This window comes from Coregonus clupeaformis, chromosome 17 (assembly GCF_020615455.1).
Source record: "Coregonus clupeaformis isolate EN_2021a chromosome 17, ASM2061545v1, whole genome shotgun sequence".
In the NCBI taxonomy this organism is placed as follows: domain Eukaryota; kingdom Metazoa; phylum Chordata; class Actinopteri; order Salmoniformes; family Salmonidae; genus Coregonus; species Coregonus clupeaformis.
The window spans coordinates 26,460,997-26,473,453 of NC_059208.1; the positions used below are offsets into that span (position 1 = coordinate 26,460,997).

The 12,457-nt window shown below is 43.0% G+C and overlaps 2 protein-coding genes across 2 annotated transcripts in view; both read left to right on the forward strand.

Moving 5' to 3' along the window:
- The window catches only part of LOC121556089 (CD276 antigen), a 149,723-nt gene that overhangs the window by 129,031 nt on the left and 8,235 nt on the right, over positions 1-12,457 (forward strand). The window lies entirely within an intron of this gene.
- LOC121556055 (CD276 antigen-like) overlaps positions 4,581-12,457 on the forward strand; it is a 97,400-nt gene continuing 89,523 nt past the window's right edge. Inside the window, exons 1-2 of the mRNA XM_041869915.2 lie at positions 4,581-4,748; positions 5,048-5,118. The gene's annotated coding sequence lies outside the window, so the exon portion shown is untranslated. The remainder of the gene's footprint in view (positions 4,749-5,047; positions 5,119-12,457) is intronic.

Consider the following 12,457-nt stretch of genomic DNA (forward strand, 5'->3'; position numbering starts at 1 on the left):
TACTATATACGGCCATAAGCAAACAGGAAACGCTCATCCAGAGGCGGCGCTCCTAGTGGCCAGGGACTTTAATGCAGAGAAACTTTAATCCGTTTTACCTCATTTCTACCAGCATGTTAAATGTGCAACCAGAGGGGAAAAAAACTCTAGACAACCTTTACTCCACCCACAGAGACGCGTACAAAGCATTCCCTCGCCCTCCATTTGGAAAATCTGACCATAATTCTATCCTCATGATTCCTGCTTAAAAGCAAAAACTAAAGCAGGAAGCACCAGTGACTCGGTCAATAAAAAAGTGGTCAGATGAAGCAGATGCTAAGCTATTGAACTGTTTTGCTAGCACTGACTGGAATATGTTCCGGGATTCTTCCGATGGCATTGAGGAGTACACCACATCAGTCACTGGCTTCATCAATAAGTGCATCGATGACGTCGTCCCCACAGTGACTGTACGTACATACCCCAACCAGAAGCCATGGATTACAGGCAACATCCACACTGAGCTAAAGGGTAGAGCTGCCGCTTTCAAGGAGCAGGACTCTAACCCGGAAGCTTATAAGAAATCCTGCTATGCCCTACGTGAATACATATGCACGCACCACTTTTCCATTATTTTTTTATATATTTTTTTGAAACAAGTTATTTTTATAATTTCACTTCACCAATTTAGACTATTTTGTGTATGTCCATTACATGAAATCCAAATAAAAATCAATTTAAATTATAGGTTGTAATACAACAAAATAGGAAAAACGCCAAGGGGGGTGAATACTTTTGCAAGCCACTGTATAGTGTATTTGGGAAACTGAACGAACTGAATGCAAGCATGCCGGGGAAATACAAAAGTATGTGGACACCCTTTCAAATTAGTGGATACGGCTATTTCAGCCACAGGCCTTGCTGACAGGTGTATAAAATCGAACACACAGCCATGCAATCTCCATAGACAAACATTGGCAGTAGAGCTCAGTGACTTTCAACATGGCACTGTCATAGGATGCCTCCTTTCCAACAAGTCAGTTCATCAAATGTCTGCCCTGGTCAACTGTAAGTGCTGTTATTGTGAAGTGGAAATGTCTAGGAGCAACAATAGCTCAGCCGCGAAGTGGTAGGCCGCACAAGCTCACAGAACGGGACCGCCAAGTGCTGAAGCGCGTAAAAATCGTCTGTCCTCAGTTGCAACACTCACTACAGAGTTCCAAACTGCCTCCGGAAGCAACGTCAGCACAATAACTGTTTGTCTGGAGCTTCAGGAAATGGGTTTCCATGGCCGAGCAGCCGCACACAAGCCTAAGATCACCATGCGCAATGCCAAGTGTCGGCTGGAGTGGTGTAAAGCTCCAATGGACAAATCTGGGTTTGGCGAATGCCAGGAGAACGCTACCTGCCCCAATGCATAGTGCCAACTGTAACGTTTGGTGGAGGAGGAATAATGGTCTGGGGCTGTTTTTAATGGTTCGGGCTAGGCCCCTTAGTTCCAGTGAAGGGAAATCTTAAAGCTACAGCATACAATGAAATTCTAGACCATTCTGCGCTTCCAACTTTGTGGCAACAGTTTCATGTTTCAGCATGACAATGCCCCTATGCACAACGCAAGGTCCATACAGAAATGGTTTGTCGAGATTAGTGTGGAAGAACTTGACTGGCCTGCTCTGAGCCCTGACCTCAACCCCAATCGAACACCTTTGGGATGAATTGGAACGCCGACTACGAGCCAGGCCTAAATGCCCAACATCAGTGCCTGACCTCACTAATGCTCTTGTGGCTGAATGGAAGCAAGTCCACGCAGCAATGTTTCAACATCATGTGGAAAGCTAGACAGAGGCTGTTATAGAAGCAAAGGGGGGACCAACTCCAAATTAATGCCTATGATTTTGGAATGAGATGTTCGACGAGCAGGTGTCCACATACTTTTGGTAATGTAGTGTATCAATTGCAGCCGGTTTCATAGCGTAGCAGGCTTAACCATTCACCATGGGAATGATTCAAGTGCAACGGTCAAGTGCGGCCTTTTTCCCACGAACTCTGGTAGACTTTTAACTTTTAGATTATAATCATTTTCATTTATATTTTTAAGGGTAACCACATTACAATGATTTTGAGAGACAAAGATGATATAACATACGTTTTGTTTTTTTCTCCAGGGTTTTGAAATTCTCCCGTGACCCCATTTTCATATCAGGCGACCCCACATGGGGTTGCGACCCCTAGTTTGGGAACAGCTGGCCTAGCTTTAACAGCCTCTAGTGACCTGGTCTAGTGGTAGTTGCTTCATAACTGTCGAGGCAGCCTGGTCTCATAGACTAGACGTAACATAGTAAATGTAGATCCAGGACCATCAAATTAGTTGATCTGTTCAAATAAAATAAAATAATGTTTTATTTGTCACATGCGCCGAATACAACAGGTGTAGACTTTACAGTGAAATGCTTACTTACAAGCCCTTAACCAACAATGCAGTTTTAAGAAAATAAGTGTTAAGAAAGTATTTACTTAAATAAACTGAAGTAAAAAATAGATAAGTAAAAAACAAAATATAGAAGAAAAATAGAAAATAATTTAAGAGCAACAATAAAATAACAGTAGTGAGGCTATATACAGGGGGTACTGGTACAGAGTCAATGTGCGGGGGCACAGGTTAGTCAAGGTAATTGAGGTAATATGTACATGTAGGTAGAGGTAAAGTGACAATGCATAGATAATAAACAGAAAGTAGCAGCAACATAAAAAATGGGGTGGGGGGACAATGCAAATAGTCCGGGTAGCCATTTGATTAGCTGTTCAGGAGTCTTATGGTTTGGGGTTAGAAGCTCTTAAGAAGCCTTTTGGACATAGACTTGGCGCTCCGGTACCATTTGCCATGCGGTAGCAGAGAGAACAGTCTTTGACTAGAGTGGCTGGAGTCTTTGGAAATTTTTAGGGCCTTCCTATGACACCACCTGGTGTAGAGGTCCTGGATGGCAGGAAGCTTGGCCCCAGTGATGTACTGGGCTGAACGTACTACCCTCTCAATGAGAATGGGGGCGTGCTCTCTCCTCCTTTTCCTGTAGTCCACAATAATCTCCTTTGTCTTGATCACGTTGAGGGAGAGGTTGTTATCCTGGCATCAGACGGCCAGGTCTCTGACCTCCTCTCTATAGGCTGTCTCATCGTTGTTGGTGATCAGGCCTACCACTGTTGTGTCTTCGGCAAACTTAATGATGGTGTTGGAGTCATGCTTGGCCATGCAGTCATGGGTGAACAGGGAGTACAGGAGGGGACTGAGCACGCACCCCTGAAGGGCCCCCGTGTTGAGGATCAGCGTGGCAGAGGTGTTGTCACCTACCCTTACCACCTGGGGGCGGCCCGTCAGGAAGTCCAGGATCCAGTTGCAGAGGGAGGTGTTTAGTCCCAGGGTCCTTAGCTTAGTGATGAGCTTTGAGGGCAATATGGTGTTGAACGCTGAGCTGTAGTCAATGAATAGCATTCTCACATAGGTGTTCCTTTTGTCCAGGTGGGAAAGGACAGTGTGGAGCGCAATAGAGATTGCATCATCTGTGGATCTGTTGGGGCGGTATGCAAATTTGAGTGGGTCTAGGGTTTCTGGGATTATGGTGTTGATGTGAGCCATGACCAGCCTTTCAAAGCACTTCATGGCTACAGACGTGAGTGCTACGGGTCGGTAGTCATTTAGGCAGGTTACCTTAGTGTTCTTGGGCACAGGGACTATGGTGGTCTACTTGAAACATGTTGGTATTACAGACTCTGTCAGGGACATGTTGAAAATGTCAGTGAAGACACTTGCCAACTAGTTGGTCAGCGCATGCTCGGAGTACACGTCCTGGAAATCCGTCTGGCCCTTGTGAATGTTGACCTGTTTAAAGGTCATACTCACATCGGTTACGGAGATCGGGATCACACAGTCGTCGGAAACAGCTGATGCTCTCATGCATGCTTCAGTGTTGCTTGCCTCGAACCGAGCATAGAAGTGATTTAGCTCGTCTGGTGGCTCGTGTCACTGGGCAGCTCACGGCTGTTACGATTGGTATGGTTACAAAAGACAGATGGTTGCTTAAAGCAAAAATGAAAGTAGGGTGTTTTGTCGTGGTGGATGGATGGGCCTATAATGCGAACGTCTAGTAACCCAAAGGTTGCAAGTTAGAATGTCATCACGGACAACAACATTTGAACTAATTAATTTTTAGCTACTTTACAACTACTTAGCATGTTAGCTAACCCTTCCCCCAACCCTAACCTTAACCCTTTTAGCTAACTCCTAAAGTTAACTCTAATCTTAACCCTAACCCCTAGCCTAGCTAACGTTAGCCACCTAGCTAGAATTTGTAACATATCATATGTTTTGAAAATTCATAACATATTGTAAGATTTGACATTCGTAACATATTGTACGTTTGCAAATCAGTAACATATAATACGAATTGTAATTCGGAACATATCATACAAAATGGTTGATGGACAGCCACAAATGAATACATACCATAGGACACTTTCCATATCGTACTAAACGGAGTGTCTCGGATTTAAGTACAGAATAATACCATATGCTCTGAAACCAGGTTGTTCGAGGGGATTCCCTCAAGCCTAGGAACATAAACAGATCTCTGTTCCTATCCTCAAGCATGCTGCGCAGTGAAGAATACGAACACAAAACAAGTTTTACTCGAAAATCCCCTGTCCTCGGTGTCGTTGGTGTTTTATATAATCCACCTAGTTAATATTGTCTTTATCGACCAGTGAGCCTACGAAACGTAAGTAGCGTACAGTAACAGATGTACTGGATGATGTAGCCTATGTGCGTAATGAAACGCATTAAAATGTAAACCGTGATCATTTTCACCTTTTGGGGATTCTTCTTCTTGTTGTTAGTTAGCCAAACTCTTTGTAACACTTACATTTTACCAACAATGTAAACAAATAATGTATCAATGAAATTCAGTTATCATGAAATTGACGTCTGCGTGAGACAAGTAGGCATGTTTAACTCAAAGCATGTAGTATTTAAAATATGGATGTGATCCCCCCCTCACATGTAAGTTTCTTTTTACAGGTCTACTCAAAAGCATGTGGAATGAAGACAAGCCATCTCAAAGCTTTTTTTGGCTTCACTGAATTTCTCAGGTAGCTATAGCTATCATATTACATCATCTTATCAAGTGTAAACATGCAGGGTGTGTCCGGTATTGCGCTGCAGTTTAGGTTACAGAGTAATCTATCCTGGCTTTATAGTGTGATCTGATCATCCACACTATAAATCTTGGAGGCATGCTTAATTATAATAAGCAATTGTAAAGAAGTATATAATTTGGCATTAATCCTATATATCATCCCAAACAGGACAAAGATGAAGTGGGAGAGTTAGTCTTGAAGGAGAGATATCCTTGAATAACGAATGCAATTGGGTTAAGATATCATCAAGGGTTGTCATTTTAAGTTCAGTTATTATTTTTGGTTTAACAAGCAATGTTGTTGTTTTGTTTTTTGAACACATGAATCACGATGTGATGCATGTGTCCAAAGGGGGGAAGGTGTTAACGATTTTGATTTTGGGCTTACAGGGGGTTTTAAAGGTGTTTTAATGATTTTTGGGTTTACAGGAGTTTTAATGGTTTTTAATGGTTTTAATATTTTTAATGTTTTTGTGGTAAGATATGCAAATTGTATTAAGGATATGAGCAGTAGTAATAATGTGTTATGGGTTAGGTTAAATCTTTTTTGTTTTTGTGATAGGAGGCAGGGTGTAGAGGTCTGTCTATGAATTGAGGGGACTACAACGAGCTGGAAGGAGGTGCGCTTCATAATCTCAAGGCTTCTCCTGATGGATGAGAGGACATAAGTAGAATACTGTGTCTCACCTAACCTAACAATGTTCTTAAGATTTTTTTCCCATGGGTGAAGAGAACTCTTCCCAACGGAGTAGGAGAATCTGAGTGTTTTCTGCGCCCTGGAGACTATGTGATGGTAAAAGACTACGGAAGAAAGAGTTGGAAATACCCTATGTGGAGGGGCCTGTACCAGGTGTTGTTGGCTACCTCAATGATGGTAAAAGTGGCGGAGACAGATACTTAGATCCATGTTTCCCACTATAGGAGTGTTCCAACCCCAGCCATTGGGTAGCATTGTTGTCTTTTGTGTGTGTCTGTGCTTGTGTGTCCTTGCAGCAGTAACTCAGAGCTTCCTTATGGTTAGGCTGGTAGAAGGACACTCTTCGCAGACCGATGTCGATAGATTGAGAGGGACTCTGGCTGATCCGGAGACCCTAGTGACGGGAGAAGGTTAACAGCTAAAGTGACCATACATCATCGTCCCGGTTACACCAACGGCGGTACGGATAGAGGGGAGCGCGATCGGGTATCATCTAAACCATTGTACCAGAGTGAGGGAACTGATGACTAAGAGACCGCCGAGAGATTCCAGACCTCCAAGAGATTCCAGACCTCCAAGACATTCCAGACCGCCGAGAGATTCCAGACCTCCAAGACCTTCGAGACCACCGAGAGATTCCAGACCTCCGAGATGCACCAGATATCCCCATCATTGATTTCTCTGCCCTTGACTAATTTCCCTGAGGATAAGGGGAATGGCATACTGACAATAGTAAAGAGCAAAATAATAAGGCAGAGAAGGGAAGCAGATAGGATTAAAATGTATATTCCTGCACAGGCAGGAAGCATAACTAAAATACAGAAAGGGATCGCTATTAAAGTACGAGGGTCAACTGGTTATTGGTGTGGGAGGAACCAACACAAGGATTATGGGGAAATCACATGGGGTAACTGTGACCTTAAGATAATAAAAGAAAAAGACAGATGGATCATAGACATAAGAATAACAGCCCAGGATTTAGATAAACAATTGGATGTAGTACTTATAAGTGCTACATTTCCAGGGGGTAGGGTTGTTGAAGTAATTATTCCTTGGGAAAGTGCACTAAACCTTGTACATGTTAGAGCCATACCAAATACAGAAGAAAGGGAATGGAAGGAGCCGCTAAACAATGATTGGTATAGATGAGTACAATATATTACATTACAATTAAATAAAGAAAATAGTCTAATATGCACCACATCGCCGTTTTAAAGAATTAACAGTAGTTCAAAATCTTCACAGTTACCAGGACTGTGTGCTAGGATTCAATCACAACTTTTGTAATATTTAGGGAATTCTAACTATAAACAATTTTATGATCAACCAGGATGAGGAGAGAAGTGTAAGCAATTGTTAGAATAGGAACAAGGAAAAGGAAAACACCAGAGTAATATCAAATAGATTATGAGGAAATATAGGAATGTTACAATAAAACAATTGGGTTATACAGTGGGGGAAAAAAGTATTTAGTCAGCCACCAATTGTGCAAGTTCTCCCACTTAAAAAGATGAGAGAGGCCTGTAATTTTCATTATAGGTACACGTCAACTATGACAGACAAATTGAGGAAAAAAAATCCAGAAAATCACATTGTAGGATTTTTAATGAATTTATTTGCAAATTATGGTGGAAAATAAGTATTTGGTCAATAACAAAAGTTTCTCAATACTTTGTTATATACCCTTTGTTGGCAATGACACAGGTCAAACGTTTTCTGTAAGTCTTCACAAGGTTTTCACACACTGTTGCTGGTATTTTGGCCCATTCCTCCATGGAGATCTCCTCTAGAGCAGTGATGTTTTGGGGCTGTCGCTGGGCAACACGGACTTTCAACTCCCTCCAAAGATTTTCTATGGGGTTGAGATCTGGAGACTGGCTAGGCCACTCCAGGACCATGAAATGCTTCTTACGAAGCCACTCCTTCGTTGCCCGGGCGGTGTGTTTGGGATCATTGTCATGCTGAAAGACCCAGCCACGTTTCATCTTCAATGCCCTTGCTGATGGAAGGAGGTTTTCACTCAAAATCTCACGATACATGGCCCCATTCATTCTTTCCTTTACACGGATCAGTCGTCCTGGTCCCTTTGCAGAAAAACAGCCCTAAAGTATGATGTTTCCACCCCCATGCTTCACAGTAGGTATGGTGTTCTTTGGATGCAACTCAGCATTCTTTGTCCTCCAAACACGACGAGTTGAGTTTTTACCAAAAAGTTTCATCTGACCATATGACATTCTCCCAATCCTCTTCTGGATCATCCAAATGCACTCTAGCAAACTTCAGACGGGCCTGGACATGTACTGGCTTAAGCAGGGGGACACGTCTGGCACTGCAGGATTTGAGTCCCTGGCGGCGTAGTGTGTTACTGATAGTAGGCTTTGTTACTTTGGTCCCAGCTCTCTGCAGGTCATTCACTAGGTCCCCCCGTGTGGTTCTGGGATTTTTGCTCACCGTTCTTGTGATAATTTTGACCCCACGGGGTGAGATCTTGCGTGGAGCCCCAGATCGAGGGAGATTATCAGTGGTCTTGTATGTCTTCCATTTCCTAATAATTGCTCCCACAGTTGATTTCTTCAAACCAAGCTGCTTACCTATTGCAGATTCAGTCTTCCCAGCCTGGTGCAGGTCAACAATTTTGTTTCTGGTGTCCTTTGACAGCTCTTTGGTCTTGGCCATAGTGGAGTTTGGAGTGTGACTGTTTGAGGTTGTGGACAGGTGTCTTTTATACTGATAACAAGTTCAAACAGGTGCCATTAATACAGGTAACGAGTGGGGACAGAGGAGCCTCTTAAAGAAGAAGTTACAGGTCTGTGAGAGCCAGAAATCTTGCTTGTTTGTAGGTGACCAACTACTTATTTTCCACCATAATTTGCAAATAAATGTATTAAAAATCCTACAATGTGATTTTCAGGATTTTTCCCCCTCAATTTGTCTGTCATAGTTGACGTGTACCTATGATGAAAATTACAGGCCTCTCTCATCTTTTTAAGTGGGAGAACTTGCACAATTGGTGGCTGACTAAATACTTTTTTTCCCCACTGTATAATTTGGGAGAATTCAAGGGAGAATGTGAAACTAGGGGGCGTTTAAACAGATAGCCTTTGGAATACAGGGACCCCTCAAAGAAGAATGTATCAGGCAGCAGGATCAAGTATTACAAATAGGTATTAAGAATGAGTGGTGAAACATAATACTTTGTCATATAGTCAATGTTAATAGGGATGTTTTGGATTGGAAATTAACTCAACTGAACTGTTGTGATCTGTCCTTTCCTGAGGTTACTACGGATGGTGTCGTAATGCATAGCAGAGATAATTCGGTCCAGAATGGTGTAAACCTCAATAAAAACCAAAAACCCTCTACCTGGCTGAAGAGGAGCAACAAAGGCGTTGAAGACGTTCCTGTCCGACACCATCTCTGCCAGGAGACCTGAATCCAGCATTAAATCAAAGCACTCAATTGCCTTCTCTTTTGTGCCTTTTCTCTCAAGAATGTGACAGGAGTCCATGTGGAGTGAGCAGGAAGAGAGAGATCTATGCCAATACAACATTCTTCATAGTTACTGGTTGGCAAAATGGACAAAACAGAATGATGGTGGAGGTGGGGCGGCTCAGGTGTGACATTGGAATTGGGACATTGCCATGGGCAATCCAAGATGAACTATGAAGCTATCTGAAGGACATAAGGAGGACGCCAGAAGATTGAGTGCCGGTAGAAGAAGGGAGTGTTAGTTGAGGTAGTATGTTGGATTGAGGAGTTATTATACACTGCTAAATTGATAGTAATTTAGACTAGGAATGCATTGAGATACTGATCTGTTGTAATTCTCGTTATGAGGAAGGTAATGCTAAAATTATGGATAATATAAAGGTACATTCTGTTAGTGTCAATATGTGCCAAGGTGAGAGTTTTAACTTTGAATGATGGAACCAAGGTGACTGACTCAGAATTGTCATTCAAAATTTGTTTTGGGTAATTAATTTGAGTATGATTATGAATTGTAAGCTGACTGATTGATCTGAATGAAGTGTGAGTTAAAGATGTTGACACTATTCTTAAACATGTCCCAGGTAGTATGGTTAAAACAATGCTACGTTAGTTTTAATGTGTTAGGAGACTAACACTTATGTTGGAATTATTTTTAGTAGAAATAGTGATTTTTTTATTATGAGTATAACCTTGAATGCAAAGATTGTGATTGATAGCATAAACATTATATACTTTTGTAAATTTATGAGATTAGTAATCCCATTAGGAGGGATATGATGTATATTCTTTAATAAATTAGAAGATAGAACTGGGTTAATCACGAACATTGAGTTAGAATTGTTTGTTACTGGGCTAGGAATTTTATTGGGGCATTTCACTGTGTGTGTGGGGGAGTAGAGAGAAACTGCCCTAGGGTCAAGGTGCTTGCTCTTACTTGAATCCATGGCTGCCTTTTGTCTCTCTCTTCAAACACAGTGAAGGGAGCGGCACCAGGGTTGAACAGAGTTTGGGCTAGACCTTTGTCTCCTTGGTATCTTCTTGATTGATTACAGCTTGAGGGTGTGAGGTACAGTGGAGCGGGTGATTGGTTGGAGTAATAGTTCCTCAGGGACAAAGGAAGTGGGCGGAGCAATAAAAGAGCGGGAAAACTGAAGAGGACTATATAAGATGAAGAGGGACCTTAAGAAGGTGTGCCCCTCTGCAGACGGGTATCGGCTTTGTTGAGAACTTTAATAAAGTAATTTCTTGATGCAACAAAAACTCTGTAAGACCTTAAGACCCCGTGTTGAGCATCAGCATGGCAGATGTGTTATTACCTACCCTTACCACCTGGGGGCGGCCCGTCAGAAAATCCAGGATCCAGTTGCAGAGGGAGGTGTTTAGACCCAGCACTATGGTGTTGAACACTGAGCTGTAGTCAATGAATAGCATTTTCATGTAGGTGTTCCTTTTGTCCAGGTGTGAAAGGGCAGTGTGGAGTGCAATAGAGATTGCATTATCTGTGGATCTGTTGGGGCGGTATGCAAATTGAGTGGGTCTAGGGTTTCAGGGATAATGGTGTTGATGTGAGCCATGACCAGCCTTTCAAAGCACTTCATGGCTACAGATGTGAGTGCTACGGGTCGGTAGTCATGTAGGCAGGTTACCTTAGTGTTCTTGGACACAGGGACTATGGTGGTCTGCTTGAAACATGTTGGTATTACAGACTCAGTCAGGGACAGGCTGAAAATGTCAGTGAAGACACTTGCCAGTTGGTCAGCGCATGCTTGGAGTACACGTCCTGGAAATCAGTCTGGCCCTGCGGCCTTGTGAATGTTGACCTGTTTAAAAGTCTTACTCACATCGGCTATGGAGAGCGTGATCACACAGTCGTCAGGTACAGCTGATCCTCTCATGCATGCTTTAGTGTTGCTTGCCTCGAAGCGAGCATAGAAGTAATTTAGCTTGTCTGGTAGGCTTGTGTCACGGGGCAGCTTGCGGCTGTGCTTCCCTTTGTAGTCTGTAATAGTTTGCAGGCCCTGCCACATCGGATGAGCGTCGGAGACGGTGTAGTACGATGAAATCTTAGTCCTCTATTGACACTTTGCCTGTTTGATGGTTCGTCGGAGGGCATAGCGGGATTTCTTATAAGCGTCCGGGTTAGAGTGCCTCTGCTTGAAAGCGGCAACTCTACCCTTTAGCTCAGTGTGGATGTTGCCTGTAATCCATGGCTTCTGGTTGGGGTATGTACGTACAGTCACTGTGGGGACGACGTCATCGATGCACTTATTGATGAAGCCAGTGACTGATGTGGTGTACTCCTCAATGCCATCGGAAGAATCCCGGAACATTTTCCAGTCTGTGCTAGCAAAACAGTCCTGTAGCTTAGCATCTGCATCATCTGACCACTTCTTTATTGACAGAGTCACTGGTGCTTCCTGCTTTAGTTTTTGCTTGTAAACAGGAATCAGGGGGATATAATTATGGTCAGATTTGCCAAATGGAGGGCGGGGGAGAGCTTTGTACGCATCTCTGTGTGTTGAAAAGGTGGTCTAGAGTTTTTTTTCCTCTAGTTGCACATTTAGCATGCTGGTAGAAATGATGTAAAACTGACTTAAGTTTCCCTGCATTAAAGTCCCCAGCCACTAGTGACACTGTAATTGGGGAAATTATTGGGCCCTTACAATAAGGTGTGTCAGGAAGGGACCAGGCTGTGGTGGTGCCGATATGGACACCAGGGAAAGACCCTACTCATCCATCAAGCTATAAGCCGATAGCATTCACATCTCATGTCTGTAAACGTATGGAAAGGATAGTAACAGAAAGGCTCACTTACTTCCTGGAGAGCAGAGGCCTATTGTCATCAGACCAAAGTGGGTTCAGGATAGGCAGTGGAACCATTGATCCTGTACTGTGCCTAGAGTTGGATATACAGAGGACTATGATATGATGTGGAAGGAAGGTCTGATTATCAAACTGGAAATCATGGGGGGTTGGAGGAAGAGTTTTAACTGGGTCTTCAAATTCTCCGTTGAGAAAACACAGACTGTTTTTTACTAGAGGGAAGTTTGGGAAGGAAATATGCCTGAAGCTGTATGGGCGGAATCTAGAGAGGGTGGGAGTGTTT